Genomic DNA, 22,516 nt, shown 5'->3' on the forward strand with positions numbered 1-22,516 from the left:
TAAGTCCCTCTCAACATTGTGGTTTCCAAGGAAACAGGGATTTGAGTCCACTTCCCTGTGCAAACTTCTTTCCCCAGTCGTGGTTTGTGCCCATCATAATGCTGCACCGTTAAACTCCACTGGTCTCCATAATGCTATGGTAGTTGTCATCTTCCTGCTTGGCTAGACCCCACACGACTCCCCTGGTAGTGATCTCCCTTACCACAGTGAGCCAGGAAGTACACCCCCATTGGACAGCAGCTCTGTCCCTGCTGGCCTTTGCCTAACAGGCCCAGTGTAAATTAGAACATATATACTATTGTGCATGTTAAATCCAGGGACATAGACATATAGTACAGTCACTCCCCTTATCTGAGGGGGTGCAAGTCCCCACAGTGGATATCTGAAACCACAGATAGTGTAGACCCCTATATATAATGTTTTTTCTATATGTATATACTTGGAATAAAGTTAATTATTAAATTAGGCACAACAAAAAGTTAACACTACCTGACAATGGAACAATATGCATGATAATATAAGCTGTGTGACTGTGTTCTCTCTCAAATTATTTTATTGTTTTTGAAATATTCTATTCAATATTTTTGGACCATAGTTGATCATGGATTGCTAACATGGGCATCGAAGGCTATGTCAGTGTGTGGAAACATGGATTGTTTATATAACCCACAAACAGTAAAGACTCCAGTTTTATGTAGGGAAGCTTCCAGACTTGCCTGCAGAGATCAGCCAAGGCATCTCAGCAAGCTTTGTAATGGAGGGGAGTCAGGAATGTGGGTCCTGGGCCCAGAAGCCTGTCTGCACCTCAAGCCTGTCTGACCTGCCTTCAGTGTCTGTGTTTGGGGATGATGGTTATTAAGGGACCTCTACTGCTTAGGCAAATAGTAATAACAACAACAACAATAATAAAAAGTTGATAACTATTGTAAGAGATGAGAAGCTGAAGAGGGAAGGGATGGCTCACAAAGTCCAGAGACCCTCAAAAGCAAACATGGCACATCACATCAAAGGCTCCGCTGCTCAGTTTATTCCACAAAGGCAGCAGCAAAGACAGAGGCTCTAAACCACAGGATACATCATGTGGAGAGCTTTCAAAGACACACAGGCCATCTAGGGAGGCTCACACTCTAGGTCTGGCCAAGGCTGGCTGGACATGTGACTCTGCAGGGACTCTGGGCACCAACCTCCATTATCTGTACGGGACTGTACAGATGATGCTTCCTACCTGCCCTCACTGTGGGATCCCCCAGGCTAGAGTGGATTGTGATGTTCCCCAGGGGACACAGGATACCTAATTTTTCTCTGGAGCATTCTTTCTCCTTTATGCTTAATACAAATAACAACACAAAAATTTAAATGTAGCTTTCACAGAAGTGCGGCTCTTATCAACAAACTATGTCCTCCAATGTGTTAAGAACAAGCAACATTTCGGCTAAATTGTCACCAACACAAACCACTTAACAGAATGGCTACTTTGTAGTAGTATTGCAAAAGAACCACACAGGATCTTACAAATGAGTCATCCAAGGAGTTCACCACACAGACAGGGAAACTGAGAAAGGAAATACTCTGTCCAGTGAAATGGCTGAAGGGGAGAGGGGACCCCATGACACCGGCCAGCAACATCACTTTTTCTCACCAGTCTCTAGCTTTTTGAAAGGACAAAATCAGTTAATGTCTATAGAGCACAGGTGTCTTCGAGATCCCCTTTTCCCTTTAAATAAGAACTTGTCCACTGCACTAGAAGTCCAGCATCATAACCTCATAGAGTACAGTCCAATGGAGCCACAAGACTGCAGAGGCCGCACCAAGTGTCCCCTCTAAGGGACAAAGATTTTGTTTGTTTGTTTCTATTAAACACAGGGATAACTGTGAATGCTTAAGAGCGTGTGCTGTCCCCTGAGGCCAGCGCTGGAGTAAGCCATTTCCCATAACAGCTGTGCCCTTTCCACGAAGTACGAACATCTTACCAATAAGAAGAGATTCTAAGAGGCCACTCCCAACCCACAGAGGAACAGAGGAAGCAGGGCAGCTTTGCCTGCACAGTGACTTTCATACTCCAGGTTAAACTGCCAAACCTCAGAAACCACAAAGCCCATGGATGGCCTTGTCCTCGTGGGCAGAAGAATGGCCTCCTAAGAGGTGGACAGCTGGTCTCCAGGGCCTGACAACATGCTGTAACCATGGTTCTGGGGCTTTGCCGAGGGTTTCTGCCCCGATCGGGAGGAGAAGAGCTGACGAGGATTATCTGAGGAGGTCCAGAGTTACAGTAGGAGCCGATACATGAACACAACACCATTTGGAGTTGTGGGAGGCTGGAAAGGCAGAGGGACTCTTCCCAGCGCCTCTGGGTGGAAGGCTGCCTCAGTCAGGCTTCTGACCTCCAGCACACTAAGAGAATAACGAAAGTTGTACTAAATGTGTGGTTTGCTAGTGTGGCAAAGGGAACAGACAGGGCTCCATTCCCTCACTATGAGTCCAAGTAGCTCTCTACTGGCACAAACTGGAAGCAGTAACCTGTGTTTCCCACTCCCAGAAAAAGAAAGGCCACCAGACTAATCAGCAATGCCACATCAGCGTCCTGACAGACAAGGCTGATATCAAGCCACATAAAATTTAATTATTTACTATGATCAGCTATTCAAACCCCTTTTAAGTATGAATTTCCACCTCCAAGCATAGCTTTCACTTTCTCCACTTTTATTTTCTCCAGGGATTGGTTGGTTTTTATAACCAGCCTTCTTGCCTCTTCTCCTATCCCACTCCCACCCTGACTCCCAAGTTCACCTGGGTCAGCCATGGGCAGGAACCGGAGCTGCTCTTGAACTTGGTACCCAGGAGCAATGTGTGTGTCAGGTGGAGGAGGGGAGGAGGAAGCAGCTGAGATGATGCCTGGGCTAGCTTCACTCTGGGTCAAGAGTGGGCCAAGGAAGGGGGCTGCTGTGTGGGATTGTGTGAAGGTTAGATAATTATAGTTATAGTTTTCCTTGTTAACAAATTCAGGAAAGAAACTCACTAAAGATGTGTAAAGTGTATAAGTTTGAAAGACATCAAAAGATAGTTTTCAGTTGGTAATATAAGTTAGGATAGAAAATGAATTAGGTACAACATTTTGGACTCACCAAAATAAGATAAATGATGGAGTATTTTCTCTGAATCTGTCAAATGTTAATGGATTGGGCATTGTTAATGTAATTCTTGACTGTATATATTGTATATACTTATTGTATATAGTTTTTCTTGTATTAGTTAATAACCTTATTTTATTATTTTAGACAAAAAATGGGAAACGTGGTGATACATTGTGTACCCTAATAAACTTGCCTGAGGATCAGAGGACAGAGCCAGCCACTAGATTAGACAAAGAGGTCAGGCAGCGGTGACTCACACCTTTAATCTCCAGCACTTGAGATCTCATGCCTTTGCTTGGGAAGCACACACACCTTTAATCCCAGGAAGTAATATGGCAGGGCGGAGAAAGGTATATAAGGTGTGAGGAAACAGGAACTCACTCTCTTTAGGCTGAGGATTTTGTAGAGGTAAGAACTAGTGGCTGGCTGTTCTGTTTCTCTGATCTTTCAGCTTTAACCCTGATATCTGGCTCTGTTTTATATATATATATTATTACAAGACCATCTAAGACTTGAACAACAGTTGTGGCCATACCTTCTTCCTCCTGCCCAGTGGGTCAAACCACAGCAGCATGAATAACTGCCAGCCGGATGGTAGCACAGGTTGAGTTAGTGGCCTGAGTGACATGCAAAGATGAGCTGCAGGGGTATCCCCCTTGCATGCTTGATACTGATTGGTCAGCCTGACTGGTAATGCCACAGCCACATTTTTGGAGAAGAAGTGAGCTTGTTGTGGGGAGCAGGATATGGGGTGGGGTGGATGAGGTCACAGGACGGCCTTGGACTCTTGAACATTTGGTTAACATGTAGAGAGCAGCCGTCCAATGGCTGTGGTCATAGACTTGTCCTGAAGGTTGAGACTGGGCCAAGTTCAGACCACTTTTTAGAGAAGTATACTTGAGCCAGGAAATAAAAGGTTCCTGATGATTAGTGGTACTGATTCTCCAACAGATGAGTCAACTGGGAGAGGCCGCTGCCTGCCTGTAGTGGCGAAGTTGTTGCTTCGCCTCATGCTGATATTGGGGATAGCACGGATGGTCCATGTAACTACAGATAGGTCAAGATGTTGGAGGGGATACATACTTTCCAAACTGTGGGTGCAGGCAGAGATAATGAAAAATTCTATACCTCAAAAGAACAGACTGTATACAATACCAGAGAATGTTCAAGAACATCTCAGCTTTGATACACTGGAGGCAAGTAAAAGGTGCCCAGAGACAGAGAGACACCACGCAGGAGTACATTCTTTTTGCCACCTCTACCTGAGGCTCTGACAGTTCTCCAGACTGCTAAAACGAATCCCTCTAGACAACCAGCAAGGATACATGAAGATCAGGGAGAGGACCACACTCCAGGCCTGTGGTACTCAACACAGCAGGCAGAGGAGGCGTCCACGGCATTATTGACTGATCTGAGGACTGAAGACGTGAACACAAAGTGCTGGGGTTCACATACCACACTGGCAGATCTCCCATGTTTCATGGTCTGAAGAAATCCTGGGACAGGGAACCAGTGACGCAAGCAAGCAGCCTGCAGCAGGAGCCAGACTTCCAGCGAGAGGTCTCACTGCGCATTTCAAAGGCTCAACTGAAACTTCTGGAGTTTTGGTCAATTGGGGGTTAATTCTGACTTGAGTCTATTCCACAGATGCTTAACTCTACTGGTTAACCAAGGCATTAATTCTTACTCAAGGATCTTTTCTATGAGTGATTTTAATCCTTAGATTTAGCACCTTGGCTTTTAAAAACGCCTGTTTTTATAAGAGACAAAAAGTGAGATTTAAAACTTTTTTCTGTAGTTTACTAAGAAGCAAAGTGATTTCAAGCCATTTGCCCATGAATAACCATTAGCTTTTACTAGTCATTCACTCTCAGACAGTCTCACAGACAATTTAGGATGTCAGCTATTAGGACCATTAATAATTATGCTGTTTTTGGAACTGGAATTACAGATAGTTGTGAGCTGCCGTGTGGGTGCTGGGAAATTGAACCTGAGTCCTCTGCAAGAGCAGTAAGGAAGCACTGAGGTTCTGTGCTCACAGATAAGCAGAAGGGAAGCAGCAATGTTAAACATGCACTGTTGTCTCTTCAAAGTAAGAGACATATAACCGGTTTTCTGCCCAGAAGGCTGAGAGTGGAGGGGGTGTATGGCCTGGTGACCTCTGCACTATCTGTATGACCAAGACCACACCAAATCCTTCCCCAGACCCTTAAGGTGTCACATGTAGTCAATCTATAGCACTCATCTTTATGGAATAGTACTTTACAAAGAATTTATTGTGCACATGGAACTGTCTTAAGCTTTATTGTGCACATGGAACTGAGTTACTTATCACCAGAAAACTAAAACTGTCTTCCAAGGTTGTACTCTGCTTAAATATGCCTAAAATAAACTAAAAGGTGGCAGACTCTCAAAATTTGAACTAACACGAGCTACTGAGTCACTGAGTCATACTGAACCAGACTTCCTTCTTGCCTCACTCAGATACTCAGATGCTCTAGTGTGTGCTGGGGGACACCCACAATAAGTGCTCTTAACCACAGAGGTAGCTTTTTTAGTTGTTTTTTTTTTGTCTTGTTTTATCCATTTTGTGTGTGTGTGTGTGTGTGTGTGTGTGTGTGTATGTGTGTGTGTGTAAATGCACATGCACACACATGCACATGGGAGTCATGGTACATAGGTCAGAGGACAACTTGCAGGAATTGGTTCTCCTGAAGGTGGAGATCCTGGGAACTAACTCAGGCTAAACACTAGGTACCTGTTGAGTCACTATGCCAGACCTTGAAACAGCTTCCAAAGGGGACAGGAACTCTCTTAGTGCTAATGTTTAATCCTTAGCCAAGGTTCATGGAGCCTCATCAGAACACATTTCTCTAGTCTTTGTAGACATTCATTAACAAACACAATTAACAAATGCAGCCAATGCCCACTAAGGCTTTTCACTGGCTTAGGCTCGTTTCCAAAGATCTTAACATGCACAATATCAAGTTGAAAAGCAAACACATTATAATGGAACATATCCTACATTAATCTCTTCAAATGTTCATGCAGAGACCCTTCACACAGCAAGCTCACTATACCCAGGCCGCATCCAAGCCTGCTGAAGAGGCGCTCTCAGACCACTAGCCCAGCAAACCGTGTCTGAGACTGAGATTGTGTTGACTAGTGTTTGAATCCACACACACTGCTCAAAAATGCTCCTCACGTCAATGGGCTCAACCTGCTTTAAAATTCCCGGCAGCTAGGTCTCACGCAAACCAGAATGAGAAGCACAAAGAAGATTCTATCCTGCACATTGTCCAGTGAGGTCGATGGCTGGGTCAGCTCACTCCCAGCATCAGCCAACGGAAACTGAAACAATGAGTTAACTTGCTCCTGGCACTCAGAAACCTGTTTTTCACCACTTCTGTCTGGCTACTGTAGCCAAAGAATTATAATTAACCAATAAAATTATTCTTGTTTGACAATGAGAAAATATCAAAGAACAACATTCCTCATCTAACCTGACCATACCCTTTCTTTAGATGTTATGGGACCTTCCCCCTCTGCGTCCCGCAAAGCATCTTGGCTCCCTGAGGACTAGTGGACAATTACAGAAACCACATTAAGAGAGCTGGTCACTGCAAGAGTTAGTGACCATTTGGGCACTCACCTGACACTAGAATTAGACCCCTTAGAAATGCTAAGTAATTTTTGTATCCGCGGCTCTGGCAGGAAGCACTCTGTATGTAAATCCTCCACCTTCCACCTTTCCACCTTGCTGCTGCCAGTAAAGCTCATTTGTTTCTGTCACTGTCTCTCCTGTTCTTAGCTTCACTGGGTAACAGGGGACCAGATTCCTTATGTCTTCATAAGTAATAAGTGTCCTGCCTGACACCACACTGGCAGCACAGCGCTGGGCAAGGGCAAGGAGCAGCCCTTGATACCGCGGCCCTGGAGCACATCCCTGAAGCACTTCCCTGGAGCACTTCCTTCACGCATCACCCCCATGCCTCCGCAGGAAGTTTATTAAGTCAGGGCACTGTGAACCAGTGGGCTACTTACTTGACTTGAGACTCTGCTCTGTGCCACACAGCCCAGTCTCTGCCAGCTGATATGTAACTTGAGTCCTAGATATGGAGGAGGGTGGAGTGTGTATGAGAACTGTTGCAAGGCTGAAGACAGAAACTTCTGCTTGTGGGCATAACAAATCTGAGTTCAAATCTCAGCTCTGCCAACTACTTGGATAACTCATACATGCTATTCAGTACTTTCAAAATTGTTATAAACATGGGTTTCTGCCTACCAATAAGTACTAATATTTGCTAATAGTCACTCTAAAGCTGTCCTCACAGCACCCCCACCCACACCCCTAATCTAAGCCTTGGAGCCATTACCTCCTGTGGTACAGGAAAGCAGTTCACTAACTCAGCAATCTAAATGTGAACCTAACTTACCTGCTACCAGGATCTCTGCTCCCGTAACAACTTGTGACCAGGGACTGCATCATCTTAGATAACGTGACAGGGCAGAGCTGAGGTAAACCTAGTTTCTCAGAGGTACACTGGGAATATCTTAAGCCCAGGCAAACTGGGAAACATGGTTGGGTAATAAATAAATAAATAAAAACCAAATGACCAAGAGTTAAGGAAGACCTTTAGGCCTGAGCTAGAGCAGTCTAAATATTTCAGTGATACTCTATCTTGTACCTGTTGTTACTGCCTGTTTTTCCAGGCTGGTTCCTGCCTAGGGAGGGCAGTTTGTGATCTACTTTGAGAATCGAATCAACTCTGACAACTTACAGAATGGGAACTGGACCAAGTGAACACGACCTGGATTGGAGTATGGATTCTATAACCCCACAAAATGAGAATTACTTTTCACCCTAAATCTAATTTTTCTGATGGAGAAACTGGACAGCCAGTCTAGTTCACAGGGTTGGTAGGATCCACCAAGTAGAGGGCTCTACTGACTTCATAAATGGAAAGCACCAAAGTAGGGAGGGGTCACTGAGTGAGCCATGCTGGGGAGCTGAAGCTGCTTTCCTCACTGGTGGAGGCTGGGGAAGAATGGAACATGGCTGCTCTAGCTTCCCAAAGATTCTCACAAGTGTCTAAGCAAAAGAAACTTGCATCAAAAGAAACCAAATTTCAAACTTTTAGATACATGCCAAAGCATGTTTGATTACTGGTTTAAAAAAAAAGAGTTCTCTGAAATGTCATAGAAAATGAACAGGGAATGAACTTCCTGGGAGAATCAGTGACAAACTTTTACCCCTGGCTAAAGATTAACAATGGTAATCATATTATTAAACTGGAAAGCAGGCTGTTGGTTAAAACTGCTGTTCTTTGGAGAAGTTAAGCAAAGGTCTAGGGCTGGGGACACAGCTCAGTGGCTGAGCACTTGCCCTGGCTCTGTTCCCAGCACTGGAGATGGAGGCGGGGTTTACTGTTCAGTTGCCTTCCTTGGGGCTGAGCAGGTGTGAAATAGTCTAATAGAACCACTGTGGTCCACTGTCTCGGGGTTCCTCAGGTTCAGACGCCGGGCTTTCCATGCAGCATCGGACTGCTAAATCCTCACGGCCTCCTGAGGTATCTTCCCACGTTCAAGGTGACAGCCTGGGCAGTTCTGTCCTTACCACAGTTTTGGATTTAAGAGGTAATGTGTCTGCAATGGACAATCACGCTAAATAAATGCCAACTACTTACTAATTTCTGTTCGTCTTTTAGCCAGTCACCTGCCCCCAGTGGTCCTTTCTTATGGTCGTGGTCATTCTAGAGATTAAACCACAGATAAGAAAGTTATATTTTTGTGAAAAGATTTACACTAGTTTGAAGAGCATGGTGACGTGCCTCAATGGTTAAGAGCACTCATTGTTCTTCCAGAGGACCTAGGTTCAATTCTCAACACCCACTCATATCAGGTGGCTCATAACTGCCTGCAATTTGCATATAATCTCATGCAGCCACACATACACACACATAAAATAAATAATAATAATTTTTAAATAAGAGCATGTCCAGTTGTAATGGATTTGTGCTGCAAACCCCTCGCTTTCAAGGTCGGCGCTGGATGCAGATGTGGGCCCTGCCGCTCTGCCCCACCCCCATGCAGCTCTGTCTACTAGCACTCAGGTGACAAGACAGCCTCATCCATGTTCCAGTCCTTAAGATCAACTCTGAGCCTGGGCTGTTTAAGGAGTCACCCAGGAGAGGGTGAAACCATATCCAATTAAAAAAAAAAATCTATTGATTTCTACCTGAGATGGTGGTACCCTGCAAAAATGATAAAACACTATCCAACCATTAACAGAATATTTTGGACATATTCAGTCAAATGATTTCCCACTCAAAAAGAATCAATTTGGGGTTGGGAGTGAGTTGACTCAGTGCTCAACAAGCACAAGGCCCTTGATTTGGTCCTCAGCCCTATCAGGGAAAAGTCAACTTACAGACTATATATACCAAAGTCTACGAAATGATGTTACAAATTAATAGTATCAACTAACAATAAGTTTGAACTTTGTACAGATGAAGTATCTGGGCACACACACATACACACTCAATAAGTGATATATAAACTTCACACATTGATAAGATTCCTAAGAATGAATTTTTACTTTCTAATGAATAGCTACAAAAAAAAAAAAAAAAAAAAAAGGAACAAAACAGACTAGTATAGACTTCTTACCTTGAACTCCAAACCATATATTGGCCTTACCCGCAGTCAAAGGCACCTTGCCCTATCAGGGAAAAGTCAACTTACAGACTATATATACCAAAGTCTACGAAATGATGTTACAAATTAATAGTATCAACTAACAATAAGTTTGAACTTTGTACAGATGAAGTATCTGGGCACACACACATACACACTCAATAAGTGATATATAAACTTCACACATTGATAAGATTCCTAAGAATGAATTTTTACTTTCTAATGAATAGCTACAAAAAAAAAAAAAAAAGGAACAAAACAGACTAGTATAGACTTCTTACCTTGAACTCCAAACCATATATTGGCCTTACCCGCAGTCAAAGGCACCTTGCCCTCACAGCTAATGCTACCATTTCTGCAGTGATAGATACTTTGTTTCATTCTCAGGCATCAGAAAGCAACAGTAACAAGGTGGGGGCTGGAGAGATGGCCCAGCCATCAAGAACGCTTGCTACTCTTTCAGAGGACCTGGGTTTGGTTCCTATATCCACATCTGGCAGCTTGCAAAGGTGGGCAACTCCAATTCCAGAGGATCTAATGCTCTCTTCTGGCATCTGAGAGCACTTATACACATGCAGTACACACACACACACACACACACACACACACACACACACACACACACACACACACAGCTTTATTAGTCATTATGGCCTGACTGTCTTCGCAGCTTTCTTTGCAGGAAATTAGGAGGGGCAAGGGGATGTTCCCTCTTAGCAAATAGCTTTTGTTGCATATTTTGGGCGTTTTCACCAAACTTTTACAGAAAATTAAATCTACTCTGTGCATTTTGCAGAACTTTGGCTGCACCCCACACCTAACCCTTGAATACACAGATGAAGCAATTCCTTATCAGAGCTGGGTGGGAACTGACAAACTCTTCCCAAACACCGTCATTTCTGCGAATGGGGCAACTATAGTCCTGAAGGGGATGGAAGGGGTGTCTGAGGTCCCGGGACTTCCTATCCAAATAGCTCTCTCACCCAGCAAGCCGGAGTCCAACATTCTAAGAGTCACAAAATCCCCTTGTTTACCTGTGTGCCTGCCCCCTCCTCCCACCTCTGCCTGGAAAATGGACAGGGAGAAAAATCTAGGCAGTAGTTCTCAACCTTCCTACTGATGTGACCCTTTAATACAGTTCCTCATGTTACGGTGACCCCCCACCCCATAAAATTATTTTGTTGCTACTTCATAACTGCTACTGTTACGAATCATATGTAAATATCTGATATGCAGTTCCATGTGCGACCCACAGGTTGAGACCCACTCCTTAGAAGTATTCACAGTAGGTGCAGCAGAGGAGGGATCAGGAGTGTGAGAAAACTATAAGGAGTCCTGGGTAAGTGCCCAAACTCTGAAGTCCAGCGGAGCTAGGCTTTTCCATGAGATCGCTCAACAAATCTTCACTGAGAGCATACTGGTGGAAACAGCGTATATACACACTCGGATTGCCTTGCTTCCTCCCTGGCCAGCTGTGACACTTTAGGCAAGTTACTCAACTTCTGAGCCTCAATTTTCAAATCTGGATTATGGAGAGAATATCAAGGACTTGGAAGCATTGGACGAACACAAAAGTCAGAGATCTAATCCAGCAGGCACAGACCTTAGTGTGGTCATTATCATTCTGGGGCTGTTGGACCTGCGATGCTCTGTAACATGATGTGGGAGCTGAGGGTGCATGCAGATCCCACGGATCTACCTGGGGCACTTCGGTCCCCTGAAGAGACTATGAATTGGAAGGCGGCCACCAGGTGGTCTCCTCGCCGACCTCCGGGTCCCAGCTTCTTAGGAGCCACCTGGTCACCTGGCAATTGCGCGCACACCCATCCTCGTGGAGACCGTCCCCCGGCAGCCATCTTGGCCGCCTGCACCCAGCAAGTTTCGTCACGCGGCAGCCAGGGACGCGTGGCAGGATGCGTAATGTGCCCTCCCATTGAGGGGAAGCGAGACCTGCTCCACGCGGGGCCCTCCCTAGTCACAGGCGGGAGCTGAGGACCACGAGGTCCCCGGGAGTAGGCACCCGCCGCAGGTATCCCCAGCGCGCGCCGCAGACCCCGCTGCATCCCCCGCAGAACCCGAGATCGAGCCAGCCCGCGCGCCCGGCAGCCCCCCGCCACTCACCGCCTCCCCGGCCGCTACCCGAACCGTTCGGTCCCGCTCGGCGCCGCCTCCCGCTGCCGGAAGCGCCACGGTCCCGCGCACCGCCCCCAGGAGCGCGGCCCTGAGGCGCGCTCACGACGCGCGGCCCCGCCCAGAGGCTCCTGCCTCTGCCTCGGCGTCACTCGCTGCTTCTGCGGCTGAACTCCGCGGTCTGTGCACGCCCCTCGTGCCCGCGCTTCTGCTTCGGGCCCCACTAGGAACGCCCAAGTTCATCCTCGCCGCGGTGGGCAGCCCAGGTCAATACCACTGTAGTTCAGTTTTGTTTTCCTTAGGAGACCACCTTTCATCATCCAGTAACCCGCTCCTTCATTCATTTGGGCTAGTGTTTCTTAAAATGCGGCGTTTGACACAACTATAAGGAAACTTAGATGATACAAGTGCCACCACCTCATTTATACCTTCAAAAGGCTGCTGGACTGAGACCTGACCATAGGGGACGTGCAGACCAGAGGCCTTTTCCGGAATGCTGAGCTTAGCCAGGAGGAAATGTTGGTGGCAGAACAGCTTGGACTAGGTGGAGTGGTGGACTGGATCCTGGACGCACTTTGAAGGCCAGCACAATCTGGCAAATGACGAATTACATTCTTAGAAATCTCTCTCTCTCTCTCTCTCTCTCTCTCTCTCTCTCTCTCTCTCTCTCTCTCTCTCTTTCTCTTTCTCTCTCTCTCACCCAGCAAGGTGACTGTAAAATGTCTATGAGAAAATAAAGAGCCTGAAACAGCCAACACACTTTGAAGAAGTAGATTGTCCTACAGTTACAAAATTTGGCGCAGAGCAATGGTAAAGAAGGGAGAAAGTGTTCGTACCAGGATCAACAAGGAGCTCCGTTCAGCCAAACAGACATGCCAGACCCAGTGGAAAGAAGGTCACCGAAAGGGATCACACTCCTATCAGGAGCTTCTACGGTGCAACGCTGGTCCAAGAAGCCCCTAATAACACTGTAATGAAAAGCAGTGTTCCTTCTGAGTGTGGAGAGGGATGATGTGACCAAGTCCACTGATCAAATTAGCTACCTGTGGGTATGAAAGAGCTGCTGCTTTGAAGCCTACTGAGTGCCATGTGACCCACTGCTTCAAGCTCTTATCACCTTGACTTCCCCACTATGATGGACCGTGCTTTTGAACTGTGTCCTAAAATAAATCCTTTCTCCCCTGGGTTGCATTTGTCAGAATGTTAATCACAGCAACTGAAAAAGAAACCAAGACAGTTCCCACTTGAAAACCTGGTCTAAGTCAAGAAGACAGTTTACCTGTTACTGCATTGGCCCACTGTACTATGCTCATTAAACATGTCCCTTCCTACTTAGGACTGGCTTATGTGAATTCTGCCCACTAAGCCCCCACCATAAGATGTGGTTCCTGAATATACTGTATCACAAGGCAGGAGGGAAAGGTTAGGTATTTACTCAACATATTCTGATCAATGAAATTCCTGCCTTGGACAACATAAAACTAACCCAATTGCAGGTAAATTCATAAACCAAACATGGAAAATAAAACTCTGAGCAATATTTTACAGATATTTTGAATGGTGTTCATTATTCTCAGAGGTCCTGTCTATCCTTAATCTGATTGTAAGATGGCCTAAAAAAGGATTCAGAAGGAAAATGAGGACTCAATGTAAGAACTAGTTTTATGTTGACACACGCTACAGGCATCAAAGAGAAGGGAGCCTCAATTGAGAAAATACCCTATAAGATCAGGCTGTAGACAAGCCTGTGGGACATGTTCTTAATTAGTGATTGATGTGGGAGGGCCCCACCCATTGTGGGTGGTATCACCCCTGCCCTGGTGGTCCTGGTTTCTCTAAGAAAGCAAGATGAGCAGTCCATGAGGAGTAAGCCAATAAGCTGCACTCCTCCTCTGCATCAGCTCCTGCCTCCAGATTCCTGCCTTGTTTGAGTTCCTGTCCTGACTTCCTTTGATGATGAATAGTAATATGGAAGTGTAAGCCAAATAAACACTTTCCTCCCCAAGTTGCTTTGGTCAACGTGTTTCATCATAGCAATAATAACCCTAACTAAGACATCCAACAAAGCACAAAAGAACCTTACAAAGAGCTAGTGGGCTAAAAGAGAGATTGTGAGTAAGTATTTAAGATAAATGGTATTAATGCAGTGTAACACTTGCAACAGTAGAATTTCTAACTTGACATCTTTGCAATAGTATCTGTAACTAAGTGCTATGTAAGCCAGATAGGGGCCACCAGGTTGGCTGCAGAGCAGAAGGCATAGTAGATACAACTCCATCAGTTTTCTGTTGCTACAGTAACCACATATCATAACTCCCAAACCCCACGCTGTTCTATTCCTAAGTCTATGGTTGGCTGTGCGTTTCTGCTTCTTGGAGCTGCTTTCTGCTAGCTTACTCATAGCCCCCTAGATGACCGGTGGCTTTGCTCATCTCTGCATCTGAGGCCTTAGCTAGAGCAACTGACTGCCTTCGCTCTGTTTGAGTTTATTTTCTTGCATGTGCAGTCCTGGGCACATTTGCATAGCAAAGGCCCAGATGGAAGGGAAGACAGTAGAGGCCAAGGCTTAGGCCTGCACACTGGCATTTCTGCTGCAGTCTGTGGGTCCAAGTAAGCAACAAAATGATCACCTACCTGTTCAGGAGCAAAAGATCACATCCCTGCCAAGCAACAGTGTGCAGGCGAAGAACTGGGGGTCCCCCAAACCCTGTCATATATGTCTTTGCCTTTTCAGGACCCTGATTCTTCTGGGAATAGACCCTCTCCCTCCTTCTATTTGATCTGGTCAGATGATCACTTCTGGGGCTTTCTCCTTTCAGATCTGCCTCAGTTGCAGGTACATGACTCACATTGGGTCAAACAGACTCCTGGCCCGAATTTGTATTAAACACTGGGACAGAGACATCAATCTTCTCTAGTCCCTCTGCCACACATGAGCTAAGAGGATTTGAATCAAGGGAGACAAGTTACCCCCTTTTGCCAGTTAGAAGTGAGCAAGCTGAAAGTTGAGCAAGCTTGGAGGGTGTGTCAAACCTTGGGCCTAGTCAATCCTGAAGCTAGGTCTATCCCTGGGCTTCTGGTTACCGGGACAAGGACAGATTTCTTGTTACGGGGCTTCTAGTTACAGGGGCAAGAAATCTGTCCCTCTCCCACCCCATGTATGTCTTCTGAGTTGTATTTCCAGCCCTGGTTGGCTGGGGATTCTTGGCAAAATCTGAGGTGAATAGAACTGAGTTTGAAAAAGTAGAAAGCATAGGTGGGCAAAGGAGGAAGAAACGAGAGGAGGCATTAAAAGAGAAAGTGGGTGTGCCCGGGTGTTTTCAGCACTGTTTTAAATACGTGGGTTTTGTTGTTTGTTTAGCTTTTGAGGGACTAAGCTGCCTATGCTTGGTGCTGAAACAGAATGCTTGGGGAGTTTTGCTCTCCAGCACTGCTGAGCACTGCTGAGCACTGCTGAGCACTGTGAAAACTTTGCATTTGAATGGACTTTCAGCCATTCAGGGCACAGCTTGAACAAACAATGATGAAGTCAGCAAAAGTGGGAGCACATTCCTGAGCATTATAAAGTCTAGTGATCTGAGCAAAGACGCTGCAGAATGGAATGCAGTGTCAAGGTTTCAGGGCGTGGTCACTCACCGAGAATCAGCTCCGTGCCTTTCATGAATGAAATCTTTCACAGACACTTTCAATTCTGATTATGTAGCCCAAGATATTTTTGATAATAAAAGAAATATATAATCATATAACTTTGATGTTCTAGTTAGGGTTACTATTTCTGTGATGAAACACCATGACCAAAAACAACTTGGGGAGGAAAGGGTTAATTTGGCTTATACTTCTGTATCACTGTTCATCACTGAAGGCAAGCATGACAGGAACTCAAACAGGGCAGGGACCTGAAAGCAGAAGCTGATACAGAGGCCATGGAGGAGTGCTGCTTGCCGGCTTGCTCCTCATGACTTGCTCAACCTACTTTCTTGTAGAACACAGAACCACTAGCCCAGGAATGACCCCACCCACAGTGGCTGGGGCCCTCCCACAATAGGTGGGACCTTCCCATATCAATCACTCGTTAAAACGCCCTACAAGCTTGCCTAAAGCCCAGTTTTATGGAGGCATTTTCTCAGTTGAGGCTTCCTTCTCTCTGATGACTGTTGTCCCTCTGATGCGTGTGTCAAGCTGACAAAACCAGCCAGCACACTTGCACTTGATAAGTATGGGAAAAGCACACGCGTGCTTTCAGTAGGACCTCCCAGAATCTCTGTTAGAATTCTAGTATCTTCCTATAAACTGAAGTTCTAGAAAAAAGTTTAGTATCTTTCTGTAAACTGAAACCACATCTGTGTTAAAGATTCCACACGAAGCCAGCTGGCTGGTTAGAAGTTTGTAATTGCGCAGAGTTGGCATGTTGCAGGAACAGACCCCAATTAACTTTAGTCCCATCAATAAATAGCCACTCCTTAGCCATAGCAAGTAAAACATTTCAGAATGCAAAGATTAAAAATGCTCAGTTTTTATGGTTTATAGTTTAATGGTAGCTGAGGCCTATGGCAGAGACTTCGCTACTTTGCTGTGAACATCTAACTGATGTTTCCATCAATGTGTTTAAAAAATGCTGTGATTTGTGGCTTTTGTTCTATAATTGTCAGAAAATCTTGATACAGTTTCCACATTGGAACATGTATGTTATTTGGGGCAAATCGAGTCTGTGGTTCTGGACCATGGTCACTTGTATTTGGCTCAAAAATGAACTACCTTTTATTTCCTATAAGGTAAGGGCTGTACTTAAAAAATTAGTTAATCAGTTTAAAATTTATGTGTATGTGTGTGTGCCTGCACAAATTTATGTGCACCATGTGAATGCAAGTGCTTACAGAGGTCAGAAGAAAGTGTCAGATTTCCTGGAGCTGGAATCAAAGGCAGTTGTGTAACACGAATTGTTAGAAGGTCTTATTAATAAAAAAACCTGGAGCCAGGTATTGGGGTGAACACTGAAAGATCAGAGACATAGAACAGGCCACAGCTAACTTCACCTTGACAACTTCTCAGCCAATCCTGTTTCCTCAAACTGGAAGCTGATGGTTATGATAAACTGCTCTGGTGGTGGCACTGGTTACTGGCGGAAAAGTCATGGGCCACAGCCATGACTACCAGAGCTTTATTAGAAAGAAGTAGGGGATAGGAGGGAGGACAGCCAGGCCTGGAGAGAAAGAAAGATGGCAGCAGCAGAGCAGAGAGCAAGGAGCAGAGAAGGAACAGAAAAAGAGGGTGGGGGGGTCCGTGTCCGACTTTTTAAGGCGGGTATGTAGTTTCTAGCCTCCGCTGATGATGTAAGATGCAAGACCCCTAGCTGTGCATGTGCTGGAGTGAGGGCAGGATCCTAACAGAAGCCTCTGAGTCCTCATCTGGAATGAATCTCAGCTGAACTGCTACTAAAAGCCTAAAAGCTTAACCAGCTCTAGTTCCTGGTCCTCATGCCTTATATACCTTTCTGCTTCCCGCCATCACTTCCTGGGATTAAAGGCGTGTGGCACTGTGCCTGGCTGTTTCCAGTGTGGCTTTGAACTCACAGAGATCCGGATGGATCTATGCCTTCAGAATGCTAGGATTAAAGGTATGAGTGCCACCAATTTCTGGCCTCTATATCTAGTGGCTGTTCTGTTCTCTGACCCCAGATAAGTTTATTAGTGTTCACAATATATTGAGGAACACAATATCACCACACAGTTGTGAGCTGCTCAGTGTGGGTACTGGGAACCAAATTCAGGTCCTCTTCAAGAACAGTACACATTCTTAATAGCTAAGCCTTCTCCCTAGCTCTGAGAATGGTAATCTTTATTTAATTATTATTATTACACTTCCTTCCAATATTTCCTTTTCTAACCCTTCAAACTTCTGTTCACTCGGTCTGAATATCACCTCTAGAGAGTCTGAATGGTGCCTGTTGTGGCTGGAATGTGAAATCTCTCCTTTAGATAGGTTCACATGTTTGAATGCTTGGTCCCCAGAAGGTGGCGCTGTTTTGGAAGGTTATGCAAATTTAAGGAGGTAGCGCCTTGCTGGAGGAAGTGAGTTACTGGGGACCAGCCTCATGGTTTTATTTCCTATTCTATTTCCTGTTTCTTGAGTGTGGATACAATGTGACCAGTCAGGCTTTTGCTACCATGCCTTCCTTGCGGTGATGGACTGTCTCCCTCTGGAACACTAATCCAAAATAAACCCTTTCTCCTTTAAGTTGCCTTTGTCAGGGTGGTTTATTATTATTATTATTATTATTATTATTATTATTATTATTATTATTATTATTATTTAGTGACTAAGTAACTAAAGCACCTTGCAGGCAGGCCATCTTGGCCCTGAGTCCACCTCTGCTTTGATATTAATAAGATCCAGACAAATTGGTGCCAGAACCTCTCCATGACTTGGTGTTTACAGCCCTAGGGTGAGTTAAAGTGTATATCTGACTTCAGGGCCTAGTGTGAAGATTACCAAAGTCGTGGACCTTGAAGATCAGCAGGGCACCCAGCTCGAGGGAGTAAGGATTATTTCAAGTTTTTGTGTTAAAGACTTTAAAGTACTGAGATTGAACAAAACTCAGTCCCTCACACATGGTAGGCAAGTGCTCTACTGGTAAACTATAGTTGAAATCTGTAAAATCTTCTTAAAACAAGAGGTTTAGTTTCTTTGTTCAATTTTATATCCCTATTGCCAAACAGGACATCCGTTGGATTAAACATGTGCTTGTGAAATAGGATGTTAGGCACACACCTACGTTTTATGCTCTTCTTTCTTTTCTTACAGTTAGAGTTCAACATTATTTTTCACCATTTCCCAAGATGCTTCTTCCAAGTGCTGGAGAATCTGCCTTGGATAGAGCAGGTTTAAGCCCCTGTGTCTTCAAGCAGCTCTTAGGCTTGGAAGTGAAGACAGACTATAGACACAGAGATAAATGAGGTGCCACATGATGGATGAAGGGAAGGAGAGAGGGAGAGAGGTAGGGAGGGGGGGGCAGGGGACAGGGAGGGAGGGAGGGAGGGAGGGAGGGAGGGAGGGAGAGAGAGAGAGAGAGAGAGAGAACCCTGTTTGATGATGACTGGTCAATTTGAAGAAAGACAGGATGACTGATTTGCCCTAAAACAATCATATAATAAATATGTCCATATCCAGCCTTGAACTTGTTGAGGTGGCAGGAGGCTGGGTGTGTTTTGTTTTCCACTTCATTAGCATTTCCAAAGACCTATGTCTGAGTGTATTGTTTTTCAGTGAGTTGGCAGGCGGGGCTATGTGCATATTAGAAGGTAGCAAATGTCAGCAGGTAAAAAGGGAGAGGTGACAGGAACTGTACAGGTGACCCTGGGGGGAAGTTGCCTGTCCTCATGTGAAGAGCTGCAGAGAATTCCATCTGATTCTGTGTTTGCGTCGTTGATTGGTTGTGTTCCCTCAAGTGATGGAGACTCCTAAAGGTTCTGGGTCCAGCAATTCAGCAGAGCCTTACAGATAGGAGGAGACTGGCAGTAACTGGATGCCCACCATGAGCTGAGCATGTACTGTGATGAGCAATTTCTCTAATTATAACATGACCCTCACCAAGGTTAAAAAAGCTGAAGAACTGGTCTATTTGTAGAAGTGGCTTTACACTGCTTCTGGGCTTTTCCTTCTCCACAGGAAATATATGTGTATTTTGTCGATGTTGGAATGGGCTATTTTTGCTCTAGGAATGATAAAGTTGTCACTCGTGTTAATCCAGTGCTAATAGATTATGCATTTTGTTATAAATGTTGTTATGAGGTTAGATATTTTAAGATATAAATTGTTATACATACATACTATGAAAGTATTGAGATAGAACCAGTATTTTTCATAAAAATCTAACAAAATTATTAGATTTAGAGTCTCTATGTCCATTGGTTATCAGACTTAATATTACTACAATATGCTCTATATAATCAAGAATCTGACAGATGCAACATGATAAAACTCACTAGAAATGTTACTTGATTTTTATGGTTTTGAGATGCTTTTTAAAAGAAATATATGATGTTTATGTTTATAAATTATACCCATAATTTATCTGAAATATATATATATATATATATATATATATATATATATATATATATATAATACAAGTAAATCTTATGGGCTGGAGAGATGGCTCAGCTGTTAAGAGCACTGGCTGCTCTTCCAGAGTTCAATTCCCAGCAACTACAAGGTGACTCACAACCATCTACAATGGGATCTAATGCCATCTTCTGGCATTAAGTCATACTTTCAGATAGAGTACTCATATACATAAAATAAATAAATAAATAAATAAATACATAAATAAATAAATCTAAAAAAAGAAAAGAACTTGGCAAAAAAAGGTAAATCTTGTAAGAAAGATTTACATGAAGTTAGATAAATAATGACCAAAAATGTTGTTTATAAGGAATTTTTAAATGCACTATATTAAAGCAATTTAACTTTCTTAGAAGGTTAGTCTGCATGTAGTGAAAGTAAATAGGTCTGTCTCACTGTGTTAAACATCCTTAGCAGCACAGGCTAGATCTCATACTAACTAGCACACACAAAGTTAATCAATATCACAGATGGGAGGGAGGTCAAGGCTCAGAGGCTGAGCAGGGTCATGATAATAAGAGCCACAGAGGACATGGTTCTGGGCCAAGTGAACATGGCTCTCCCACCACCCAAGGACTGGGTGTACACAGTGTTACCAAGGGAATAAGGGATTTATGTGGTCATCTTTTCTGATTTGCTCCTACAGAATCCATAAATCAGGATTTTTGATGCAAAGTTTTCTAATGTTTTGAATGTTGGCAACTAAGTTATTATTAAGGTGAGTAGCCCAAAGTTGTCACACAGCAGGCTTGTGACTCTGGGCAGTAATTCATGCCATGTGCATAGAGCTTTGCTGTATAAAATGTGCATCCTGATAAACCTTATTTTGAAAGAGTAATAAAAAATGATGAAAATAGGTTTGCTTGTAGCTGGAATGCAGCTTGGCCTGCACCTCAAACCCCAGACTTTCAGTTTCCTAGTGTCCCACGTCAATCATGATGTTCTCAGATGTTTATCTTAGGTGAGACTGAGTTTAGGGTGTTGGTAACATTGGGGTGAGTTAGACACAGTCCCCAAATCAAGATATTCAGACTGAAGGAGGAAGAGATCAAAAGACTAGAAGCAAGTGATCTCAGCAGAAGACAGGCCTAGAGGAAGGAACTAGTCTATTCTGGGTATGTACTGGGGAGGATTCTGGGAATAGGACACAGATTAACTGAGGGTCAGAGGATGAATTGGGAGAAGAGGTATGGACAGGGACCAGCATGTGTGACTGCCTGAAGCCCCACCTTGTGTTACCATGCTGCAGAGGCTAGAAGGTGAAGGGCCATATGGAAGTGTCCTAGTCATCTGCCATTTATTTTGGACACATGAATCCATTAGTTTTGTTCAGTGTGCTCCAGTAATACCATCCTGCAGAGTTTTCATTGCAACAGCAGATTCTTCTCTCAGGGTTAATATCACAGAGTTTGCTAAAGGATGTAAGTATTTTGCAAACCTGCATAATGATTAAGAATCATGTATGCACAGTTGAGAGAAACAGCCAGTTGTATCAAGGCTGACTCTAATGGAAACAGTGCAGCAGTTTATCACTGAGTACCATGCAGCTGGTATGTCAGCTACACAGGTGACCAGGGGAGCCTGCATCTGCTAATAACTTCACATTGTATTGCTCAGGGTCATGTGCCAGTTACTGATGGCTAAGACAAGCTAGAACTAGTCACTCCCCTGTAGCTCTACTGCAAAGGAATCTGGGAAATGTGCTTTGAAATTCTATCCCCTAAAGAACAGAGGAGGAAGCCAGGAGAGGCTTGGAATGAGTATGTTCAGCATCTGCTGTAATTCCACCATGCCTGTGGCAGAGGTGAGGCGGTAACATCCATGTTATCCTGCATAAGCCAGAGCTTTAAAGTGTAATTTTGAGCCTGTTTGCTGCTTTGGCTACAGATTCTGTTACAGGTATGGGAAGCTTTGAATCTTCTCTCTAATCAAAAGATGTTTGTTGTCTGTGTCTTCTCGTATTTCCTTTTAAGAAATTCATTGTGCCGAGTGTGGTGGTTCAGGCCTTTAATTCCAGCACCCAGGAGGCAGAAGCGGGCTGATGTCTGTGACTTTGAGGTCAGCTTGGTCTACAGAGTGAGTTCCAGGACAGCCAGGGCTACACAGAGAAACCCTGTCTCAGGAAAAAAAAATTTCATAGCAATTACAGTCACAAGTTATAAATATCCAGATTTACCTGGAGACAGTGTGTGTGTGTGTGTGTGTGTGTGTGTGTGTGTGTGTGTGTGTGTGTGTAGATTAATGAAGGATTATAGAGAAACAGTTTCTTTAATCATTCTTGCCTCTTATTAGTGATCTCAGGCAGGTTGATGAAAAGTGGTGTCTTCATGTTTGAAATAGGCCAATATGAAACTCGCATCAGAGTCGGTCCATAGAGGGCACTAACGGAACGGTATCTTCTTCCCACTGTTTTGATTTTAGTTTTGTTTTTTTGTATG

The 22,516-nt window shown here is 44.3% G+C and overlaps 1 protein-coding gene across 1 annotated transcript in view; it reads right to left on the reverse strand.

Moving 5' to 3' along the window:
• The window catches only part of Sfxn1 (sideroflexin 1), a 42,505-nt gene extending 30,467 nt beyond the window's left edge, over window positions 1–12,038 (reverse strand). Inside the window, exon 1 of the mRNA XM_059262926.1 lies at window positions 11,949–12,038. The gene's annotated coding sequence lies outside the window, so the exon portion shown is untranslated. The remainder of the gene's footprint in view (window positions 1–11,948) is intronic.
• Window positions 12,039–22,516: the final 10,478 nt, after the last annotated feature.

The sequence above is a fragment of the Peromyscus eremicus genome, chromosome 5 (genome assembly GCF_949786415.1).
Source record: "Peromyscus eremicus chromosome 5, PerEre_H2_v1, whole genome shotgun sequence".
In the NCBI taxonomy this organism is placed as follows: Eukaryota; Metazoa; Chordata; class Mammalia; order Rodentia; family Cricetidae; genus Peromyscus; species Peromyscus eremicus.